Below are 10,811 nucleotides of genomic sequence, written 5' to 3'. Positions count from 1 at the left end.
CTTTTCATAAAACAAGTTAGAAGATTTCTATTATAAACACTAAGTTTCTCTATTTACATTATTTGATTATAAATTACCCTATGGAAGTCCCTAAAGCTGTATTGATGAGACCTACTACCAGCTGCTTTCTTCAAATTTGTGATATTGCTCACATATTGTGATTGATGCTTTTCTACTCTGTCTTCCTCTTCTGCTTTGTCAGTTGATAGTATCAGTTCAAGTGTTTCATTAGCTCATGTTTATGTCCAAACTTCTGTTGTTCTTACATTTAGATACATAATCTGTTAGCGGTCCAATCAAAATTCTACGCAACATTAAGCTTGTCTCTTCCCATACCCCCTATTTTCCTTCTTTTAATATCTTAAATTTGAATTTAATTTTGACTAATATTGAAGGAGTTTTTCCCTTCCTTAGTGTCATAACTATAAAGGGAAGGGTAACAGCCCTCCTGTGTACAATACTATAAAATCCCTCCTGGCCAGAGACTCCAAAATCCTTTTACCTGTAAAGGGTTAAGAAGCTCAGGTAACCTGGCTGACATCTGACCCAAAGGACCAATAAGGGGACAAGATACTTTCAAATCTTGGTGGGGGGAAGGCTTTTGTTTGTGCTCTTTGTTTTTGGGGGGTGTTCGCTCTTGGGACTGAGAGGGACCAGACATCAATCCAGGTTCTCCAAATCTTTCTAAACAAGTCTCTCATATTTCCAACTTGTAAGTAAACAGACAGGCAAGGCGTGTTAGTTTTTATCTTTGTTTTCTCAACTTGTAAATGTACCTTTTTGCTAGAATGTTTATCTCTGTTTGCTGTAACTTTGAACCTAAAGCTAGAGGGGATTCCTCTGGGCTCTTTAAGTTTGATTACCCTGTAAAGTTAGTTTCCATCCTGATTTTACAGAGATGATTTTTACCTTTTTCTTTAATTAAAAGCCTTCTTTTTAAGAACCTGATTGATTTTTCCTTGTTTTTAGATCCAAGGGGGTTGGATCTTGATCCACCAGGAGTTGGTGGGAGAAAGGAGGGGGATGGTTAATTTCTCCTTGTTTTAAGATCCAAGGGGTTTGGATCTGTATTCACCAGGGAATTGGTGAAGAGTCTCTCAAGGCTACCCAGGGAAGGGAATTAGCACATTTGGGAGTGGTGGCAGCGGACCAGATCTAAGCTGGTAGTTAAGCTTAGAAGTTTCATGCAGGCCCCCACATTTGTACCCTAAAGTTCAGAGTGGGGAAGCAGCCTTGACACTTAGTATTCAAAGAAAAAGTTCTCAAATTATCAGGATTGATGGTGTATGATGAACCTCTTCCAGCAAACTCCAAAATGTCCACTGGATTTCTAAAGAGTTGTCTTTTTTCCTTCTCCTCTGTAAGACTCTGATTTGATGGATTAACATGAGTGAATTTTTCCAGTACCAGAATTTCCCACACTTCCTGAGATACGTCAATAGATTTAGAAGAGTCACTCTTCTTCCACAAGCTTGCTATGTGGTATTTCTAGGAACAACTAGGAGGTGAGTGAGCAAATCTTTATGACTTTTGTAAGGTGCAGCGTTTTCAGGACAATTCTATAAAAATAATTAGAGGTTATTTGATAGCTGACGGTGTTATCTCCCTTATGCAATCTCAATGGCTGTCCAAAATGTCAACTTTTGGGCACGTCCACCATATGTGGAGAAACCCTCCCATTTCATTACATTCTCTTCTGCTTTAATCTGTTCCTGTACCATAAATTAATTTAATTTTAAGGGGAGTTAGGTACCACTGATAAATAATTGTAATGTCATTTTCTTTTATTAATGGGTTTATTGATGTGAGCGAACCATTGCTCCGTATGTTCTTCCATTCCTCAGTTTTGGTATCTGTGCCTATGTCAAGTTTACAGCTTTTCATGAACATAGTTATTTCCTCTAAGGAACAGTTAGAGATTACTCTGTATATAATAGAGCATAAGCTTTGTGTTTCATGGGTGTAGTGAGTAGTTTTCTAAAATCTATCAATTTTCTGCTTAGGTTTGCCTCTTTGAAGGTTGTAGGTATAGGTATACAGGAATTTTGGTGCATCTTGGAAGTTGTATTTCATAAAGTTATCTAGATGTATTGGCTCTAAACAGTTGGCTACATTCTGATATACCTATAAGTTCCCAAATGTCAAAACTTCCCAGGCTTTTATTGCAATTTAATTCTATATTATCTACTTTGGGTATGGGTATGGGTTTAGCTTTCTAAATAAAATATCCCAAATTTCTATTGTTGCTTGCATAAAAGGGTGATTATATACTGACTTTTGGCCTATACATTTTATTTACCCAAAGGGTCATGTGGTGTTTGATTGCACAACAGGTGGGCTTTATGCGGTGCTTATCAGGGTTTGGTATTACCCAGTACATCACATTTCTGTTATGACTAGCTTAATAACAGTGGTTAATGTTTGGTAGAGTCAGTCCTCCCTTTTACCCTGGCCGTTTTAAAACAGATTAGTTAACCCTGGAGTTTTTATTTCCCCCAAATGATTGCCACTGATCTAAGACTTTCTGGATCTGAAACCAGGAGTGCCTCTAGAAACAGAAACTAATTAGAGGTAAGATATATATTTTAAAAATATCGCTGCAATTTTGCCTAACAATGAAATCTCATTTTGGCAAATTCTCCATATCTGTTTTGATATTCTTAATCAGAAGAGTATAATTAATATGATACAAGACTTGCCATCTTTTAGAAATGCATATTCCCAGGTACCTGATTGAAGTAGTTACCCATTTGTATTTATTTTTTGGATATTTCTCCCACACCTACATGCAGAAGTTCTGACTTGTCATAGTTTATTTTAAATCCTGACATGTCACCAAATTTTAAGATTTCCTCTTGCAATTCTAGTTGTGTGTGAGCTGGATTAATAAAAAATACCATGACATCATCTGCATATAAGGGAATTTGTGTTCCTTGATTCCTATTCTAATTATTTCTGATCAATTGACTACATTAGATTCTAAGACCAGAAGGGAGCATTGTGACCATCTGTCTGACCTCCTTTATAGCAGAGGCCATAGGACTTCCCCACAATAATTCCTAGAGCAGATCATTTAGAAAAAAAACCAAGCTTGGTTTAAAAGCATCCACCACCACCCTTGGTGAATTGTTCCAATGGTTAATTAATCTCACTGTTAAATCGCACTTTATTTCCAGTCTGAATTTGTCTAGCTTCAATTTCCATTGGATCATGTTATACCTTTGTCTGCTAGATTGAAGAGCCCATTATTAAATATTTGTTCCCCATGTAGATATTTAGTCTTTAATCAAGTAACCTTCTCTTTGTTAAGCTAAATAAACTCATGGATAGGGCCCTACCAAATTCATGGTCCATTTTGGTCAATTTCATGTTCATAGGATTTAAAAAATCATAAATTTAATGATTTCAGATATTTAAATCTGAAATTTCACAGTGTTGTAACTGTAGGGGTCCTGACCCAAAAGCAGTTTTTTGGGGGGTGCAAGATTATTGTAGAGGGGTCACGGTATTGCCACCTTTACTTCTGCACTGCTGCTGCTGGTGGCGGCACTGCCTTAAGAGCTGGGCGGCTGGAGCACAGCAGCTGCTGGCCGGGAGCCCTGCTCTGAAGGCTGCACCACCACCAGCAGCAGTGAAGAAGTAAGGATGGCATAGTATGGTATTGCCACCCTTACTTCTGTGCTGCTGCCTTCAGAGCTGGGCCCTGAGCCAGCAACCGCCACTCGCCAGCTGCCCAGCTCTGAAGGCAGGAGCACAGATATAAGAATGGCATGGTATGGTATTGCCACCCTTACTTCTGCGCTGCTCCTGCAGGGGCATTGCCTTCAGAGCTCATGCCTGGCCAGCAGCTGCCACTCTCCAGCCATCCAGCTCTGTAGGCAGTGCAGAAGTAAGGGTGGCAATACCATGGCAGTAGTATATACTTCAATAGCATTCATCACCATGTATTTTTGACAGGTTTCCATGCACCATTTAGGCCTGACATCCCACCCTCTGTTCCTATTTCCGTTGGTGTCGAGGTTTGGCACTGTCAGCCATTTTGAAAACTTTTTTTGATTATTTTTTATGTTTGAATAGGTGTAACCCTTCTGCCCATCTGAGTTGGCAGCAACAAGGGCTGGGTTCAGTATCTAGGGGTTCCATTTCCATAACGCAATGCAAAACTGGCTCGAGCCCCCACCCAGTGACCTGGGACAATTACATACCACCCCCTGGGTGCCTCTAAGAGGCAATACGTCCCCTCTTGCAAGCACAGAGTCTGAGTGTAGCAGAAAATGTTTAATAACATGAGGTAAACGACATCAGCATTAAATTGGGAAAACACCACAAACAGGATTCATAACACAAGCCATGAGCAAAAGACCCACCCCCAAAGTCCCAAAAGTCCAACACCCCAAATGTCTCTTGAGTCCAGCAACCCAAAAATCACCCAAAAGTCCAACAACCCAAAAGTCTCTGTCCCTGGTCAGTGCAGCCCCAGAGTTCAAAAGTTTATCTGCAGAGTCTTATCCCTCCCCCACCCTGGGTGGAAATGGGGAGGGGGGAGAAAGGGGCATGTGGAGTATTAAGGGGCACCTTACATGGTCCAAGGCTGACTGCCCTGCCTCTCCATGGGGTTCTGCTGCAGCCTTCACCACAAGCCACTCCACGCCTCCAGCCATCCCGTGAGCCACTCCAGCCATCCCACAAACTGCTCCGCTCGCCATCCCATAGGCCACACCAACCATCCCGCAAACTGCTCTGCTAGCTGTTTAGCAATAAAACTTCAGGCTCTCCCCCTAGTTAACACAGCACTCAGCTTGTATTAATGAGCCCCAGTGCTGGTGCACCATTGGCCTAAAGTGAAGTCAGCATGGTAGCCTGTAACTAGACTCTTAATAGAATCAAAATTAGCTCTACTATTCAACAGTAGAAAGAGAAGATGGTGTAATTGGTGTTTCAGGCCCTCAAAAGGGCCCTATGCCATCAGGTATAAATACCCCTCTCCAGCCTCTCTCAATGCACTGGGTTTTGGACTCCATGCCCCCTTGTCTAGCAAGTGCTACTTAGTTAATGGTGAGTCCCTCTGTCATACAACAGTTCCACTGGCCTTGATTCACATAATCAGGGTAACAACACTTTATTCTTCCTGCCCCAATAACAGAGAAACTGGGGCTCCCACACCAGCCAAAGTAACCACTTTTGGATGCTGTGGGCTCATGCTAGGCGGGTGGGTGTGCCTATGCAAACAAGATCAGCCCCTGAAGTTCTTTTCCACACTCGCCATAATTCACCACCAGATGTCAGGGTAGAGCTCATCCTGACTCTGCTTACATAGGGGAATGTTGCATGCTTGTGCTTTGATACATTTTGGTTGACTGTTTAGAGAAAAAGGTTGAAAGAATAGAGTGTGAGAGCTTAAAGATTAAAAAAAGAAAGCTTTGATAAGGTTTAGAGGAAAAAAGGAAAGAAAGAGAAGAAAGATTGTTTGGTTAGGTTTAGTAAGGAAAGATGATTTTTAAATAATAGAAAGAAAGGAAAAAATAAGCACAGAGCAAAGAAAAAGGTTTTAAAGAATAAAAAAATATAAAGCAATAAGAGAGGCTGTGTTACTGAACACATGCAGAGCGAAACATCCTACCCCACCTACTGTCTGTAGTGAAATGAAAGCTGTTCTGGGCAGTGAAACTTGGGAGCTAGCCCCACCTTTTGGTGGACCAATCTGTAGCTGTTTTACAGCTATATCACAGAATGCACTTTTTGAACCAAAGCTTTCATATCAAGATTTTAAAACAAGAGCCTTTCAGAAATGGACTATTGTGAGGTGGATTATTTGAAAAACTCTTGCCAATGAGCATTTGACTGTGTATAAAACCACATATTTTTGCAAACAGGGTTTTTAAAATTGGAAGCCTAGACACAACGGCTATATCCTTTTAAAGATGCCTACAGACGCCAAGAAGCTGGAATTGGCCGTGGGTGCCCCAGCTCATGTTCAAAAGAGAAGACCCATTTACACTTATTTTGCTAAAGAGGCAGACCTGTTGCCGAACTCCGCGTTTCATCCTGAAATTGAACCGAAGAAACAGGAAGACTTTATGGAGTCATGGCCATTTGTAAAAGAGGAAATGGATAGCATGCGAAAGAAATTGTTGCCGGATTTAAAGGAAGGCCATTTTTATAACAAATTGATGAAAAATTACAAATGTTTTATAAATATTTATGATTAACTATTTTTGTTTTTTATAGGTAGGAATGGAAGAAGAGTCAGAGGATAGCCATGAATTCATGGACCATGAATTTGGTAGAGCCCTAGTTATATCCTAAAACATTTATAAAATTCTGGAGGAATTCAATCAGGGCCTGGCCATTTACCTATTGAAGGGACTTAATAGCCTCTTGGACTTCCTCTCGTTTAATATCTTCCTCCAGGGCTTCTAGGTCTGTGTGTTCTAGTTCTGGTATGTTAGCTTTAGCTAAATATTCCTTTATTGGCTTATAGCCAGCTGACTCTCGATAATAAAACCCCTATCATCATCATCATCATCATCATCATCATCACTCCCATAACCGCATTGGTCGTTGGGGCACCATCATTGATGAGCAATCAACCAATTGTCTCCACCCCTGACAATTATGACAATTCTCCGCGAAGTCCATTCCTGACCACTCTTTTATGTTGTCAATCTATCTCTTTTTCTGTCTACCTCTTCTTCTGTTCCCCGGTACTGTCCCTTGGAGAATCATAGACTTTAAGGTCAGAAGGGACCATTATGATCATCTAGTCTGACCTCCTGCACAACGCAGGCCACAGAATCTCACCCACCCACTCCTGTATCAAACCTATGTCTGAGCCATTGAAGTCCTCAAATCATGGTTTAAAGACTTCAAGGTGTAGAGAATCTTCCAGCAAGTGACCCATGCCCCACGCTGCAGAGGAAGGCGAAAAATCCCCAGGGCCTCTGCCAATCTGCCCTGGAGGAAAATGCCTTCCCGACCCTAAATATGGCGATCAGCTAAACCCTGAGCATGTGGGCAAGACTAACCAGCCAGACACCCAGGAAAGAATTCTCTGTAGTAACTCAGATCCTACCCCATCTAACATCCCATCACAGGCCATTGGGCATATTTACCGCTAATAGTCAAAGACCAATTAATTGCCAAAATTAGGCTATCCCATCATACCATCTTGGATAGGCCAGATAATCGTGTTACATGGCCATATCACTTCAGTTTGTGCTTCTTCACGGGTGTCAGGAAGTCTTCATATGACCCAGTCCATTGGGTGATAATGTTGTGGACCTCTTCATTAGTGACATGGTCGATGTAGGAGATGCCCAGGATTTTACAGAAGCATTTCATCTCTACTACCTTTATTTTATGTTCAAGTTCTGCCATAAGGGTCCATGTTTTGCATGCGTACAGAAAAATGGAGATGACCAATGCATGCAGCAGTTTTAGTTTGGATTCCAGGGAGATGTTCTTATTCCTCAAAATTGGCTTTAGCTTTGCCACTGCTGCTGTTGTTTGCGCAGTTCTTGCCCGAATTTCTGCCTTGGATCCTTCATCAGTGATGATTGCCCCCGAATACTTGAACCGTTTCACTGTCTCCAGCACTTGTCCACTGACAGTGATATGTGAGCTGATCCCATGACGTTTGTTTATCATCAGCTTGGTTTTCTCTGCACTGATTTCCATGCCATATTTTGTGGAGGTTTCATCAAATCATTTCACAAGGTTGGCAAGTTCATCTTCGTTGCCTGCCAGGCCATCAATGTCATCAGCAAACCGAAGATTTGAGATTGTTCACCCCCCAGTGCTGACTATGCATATGTGATCTTCTAGGGCATCAGTCATTATGCGCTCCAAGTAGATGTTGAACAGTGTGGGCGAAAGAAGGCAGCCTTGCCGTATTCCAACAGTGGTGCGCAACCACTCTCTTATTGTACCATTGACGAGAACTGCACTGCTGGCATTGGCATATGGTTGTTTAATGGTAAGAATAAGCTTATGACCAACATATGACCAAGGAGATTGGAATGCTAGAGTGGGTACAGGCAGATTGGCAAGATTATTGTGGCCCTTTCTGTAATGCGGTAACCAACGAGAGAGGATTGAGATTTTTGGAGTCTGCCAGCTATAACAATCTGATTCTTGCAAACACATTAGAAGCACATAAAGCATCCAGAAGATCATCATGGCATGCACCTAATGGTCTACATCACAGCCAGATCGACTACATCATGGTGCAAAACCGATTTTATTCTGTGATTAACAGAGCTAACACAAGGAACTTCCCTGGTGCTGATATTGGAAGTGATCACGACCTTGTGATGCTAAATTTTTGGCTGCAGCTAAGGAAAATCATCAGGCCAAAGTTCACTAGAACCAAGTTTGACTTAGAAAGACTCAGAGACTAAAACGTTGTAGAGTCATTCCAAGCAATGATCGGCGGAAAATTTGCCCCGCTGCTTGTTCTAGAGGAAGACATAGAAACAATGACCAACTTAAAGTCATAAGGGTGAGGAAAATTGATTAGGAGTAATTAAAATAAAAAATCTTTAATTCAGAACATTGTTTGGATCTAAAGAATGAATTAAAGATTTTTTATTTTAATTACTCCTAATCAATTTTCCTCACCCTTATGACTTTATCTCCCCTCCCGCTTTGCCTTGATACCAGTTGCTAAAAAGCCTGTCCACTCCCCCTTCAATCATCGAAAAGTGAAACATTCAATATAAAGATCAAGTTAAACATTAGTCTAATTGCCCCAATCCCTTCCCCCCACTCCCCCCCAAAAATCCCTCAAGCCTCTACTGGGGTGAAAAATCCAGCTAACCTGCCTGCTCCTCCTCCTTATGGTTATCTCTAGGGAGATGTTACACTGACCCACCCCATATGAAACTGTGGCACTGTTCCTTTTTGAAAAGGACCAATATCTGGCGGTGGGGGAAAAGACATTAAGCTTCATAAGCAAAGTGGACACACTGCTTTGTTTCTTGTGCTCTCATTACTTTCCTTCCTCTTCCTCAGATTCATCTTGGACATCCATCTCCTTATGAACCTTTTTCTTGACTTTCCTGTTCCTGTTTTTTTGGTGATTGTGACACTCTACCTCAAAGTAGCACCCTGGGCCCCCATATTCACCATTGTGACATAACTATGATGTGTTTTGTACAACACATGCTGTGGGGGGAGAGATAGCACAGTGGTTTGAGCATTGGCCTGCTAAACCCAGGGTTGTGAGCCCCCTCCTTGAGGGGGCCATTTAGGGGTCTGAAGCAAAAAAATTGGTCCTGCTAGTGAAGGCAGGGGACTGGACTTGATGACCTTTTAAGGTCCCTTCCAGTTCTATGAGATAGGTATATCTCCATATATTATTATTTAAAAGGTCATGATCTGTTACAATTCAACAGGATATTAATTTTTATTTACTATCATTGTATGTGAAGTTATGAAGTTTTGCTATGTGTGTGTTACTGAAACATGTTGTGAGGGTGGGAGATGCCCACAGCCAGGCCTTCAGTGGCAACAAAGGAACAGTTACTAAGCCAGATTTACATCAGGATCAGTCAGACATGTGCTGATGCCCCATCAAGAAAAATCCACTCTCACACAGACTCCTTAGAGAGGGCATATACACAGTGGGGGCTGCCTAAACCCCACGTCACAGCAAGGATCTTTCTAGCACCATCATTTGGCCTCTCTCCTCCCCCATCTCAACACCTGAAAGATCAGCTATAAGACAAAGATTTTGAACTGGGGAGACTGGTCCCAGGTTGGGAACTGGGATCCAGCCTGTGTATTAAGAGCTATAGATTGCCTGTAACATCTATTAGGGTGAGAAATTACTTGATTCAAATCTTGCTTAGTCTGTAGAATCTAGACTGCAATTTTATTTTAATTTCTTATGTAACCAACTTTGATCTTTATGTCTGCTAGTTATAATCACTTACAATCTATCTTCCTGCAGTTAATAAATCTGTTTAATATTTTACCTAAAACAGTGTGTTTTTGGTTGATGTGCTTGGGGAATCTCGGCTCAGGTTAAAAATGGCTGTTGCACATCCACTATCCTTTGTTGGAACAGTGAACTAATTAATGAGCTTGCACCATCTAAAGGAGTCTTGAGCAGTGTAAGATGATATATTTCTGGGGTGCAAGGCTGGGGTCTGGGGTGATTGGCTGGTGCCTCTCTGTGATTCATGAGTGGCTTAGAGAGCATTCATGTTATTTAGCTGGGTGTGGGTCTCCACATGCTGATGGCTGAGTGATCACAGAGTCTGGAGGACTTTGTGGCTTCTACTGGCATAGCATTGTAAGAGACAGCCCAGGCTGGAAAGTTAAGGGCACAGCAATCCCACAGTTCCAGGTGGTTCTCCAGGGATCCTGTCACAGCAGTCTCTTTCTTCTTGGTTTGACTAACTGCTAATCCTTATCATGGTTTGCTGGTCTGATGTCTGTCCCCCAGAGAGTCTGGACAGCCTTCTGCAAGGTTTACTCTTTTGAGGGTCCTAATCCCTTCTCTTTTTTCTCTTGTATGCCTATCCCTTGTGGATGAAGAGGAGATAAAAGGTGTCATACTCCTGTACCAGAGATGGGCTGGTCACAGACCTAGCTTCTACACCTCAGCTCTTCATCATAAGGTCTATTAAGGATCTGCCGGGTACAGCCGAGGTTTAAAGTCAGGTATTTTTGCACACAGCGCCACCTAGTGGCTGAACAGTGTAATACAAAAAGAACAGGAGTACTTGTGGCACCTTAGAGACTAACAAATTTATTAGAGCATAAGCTTTCGTGGACTACAGCCCACTTCTTCGGATGCTCTAATA

The sequence above is a fragment of the Chrysemys picta genome, chromosome 9, assembly GCF_011386835.1.
Source record: "Chrysemys picta bellii isolate R12L10 chromosome 9, ASM1138683v2, whole genome shotgun sequence".
Taxonomy (NCBI): Eukaryota; Metazoa; Chordata; order Testudines; family Emydidae; genus Chrysemys; species Chrysemys picta.
Note: the sequence above shows the minus strand (reverse complement) of the source record.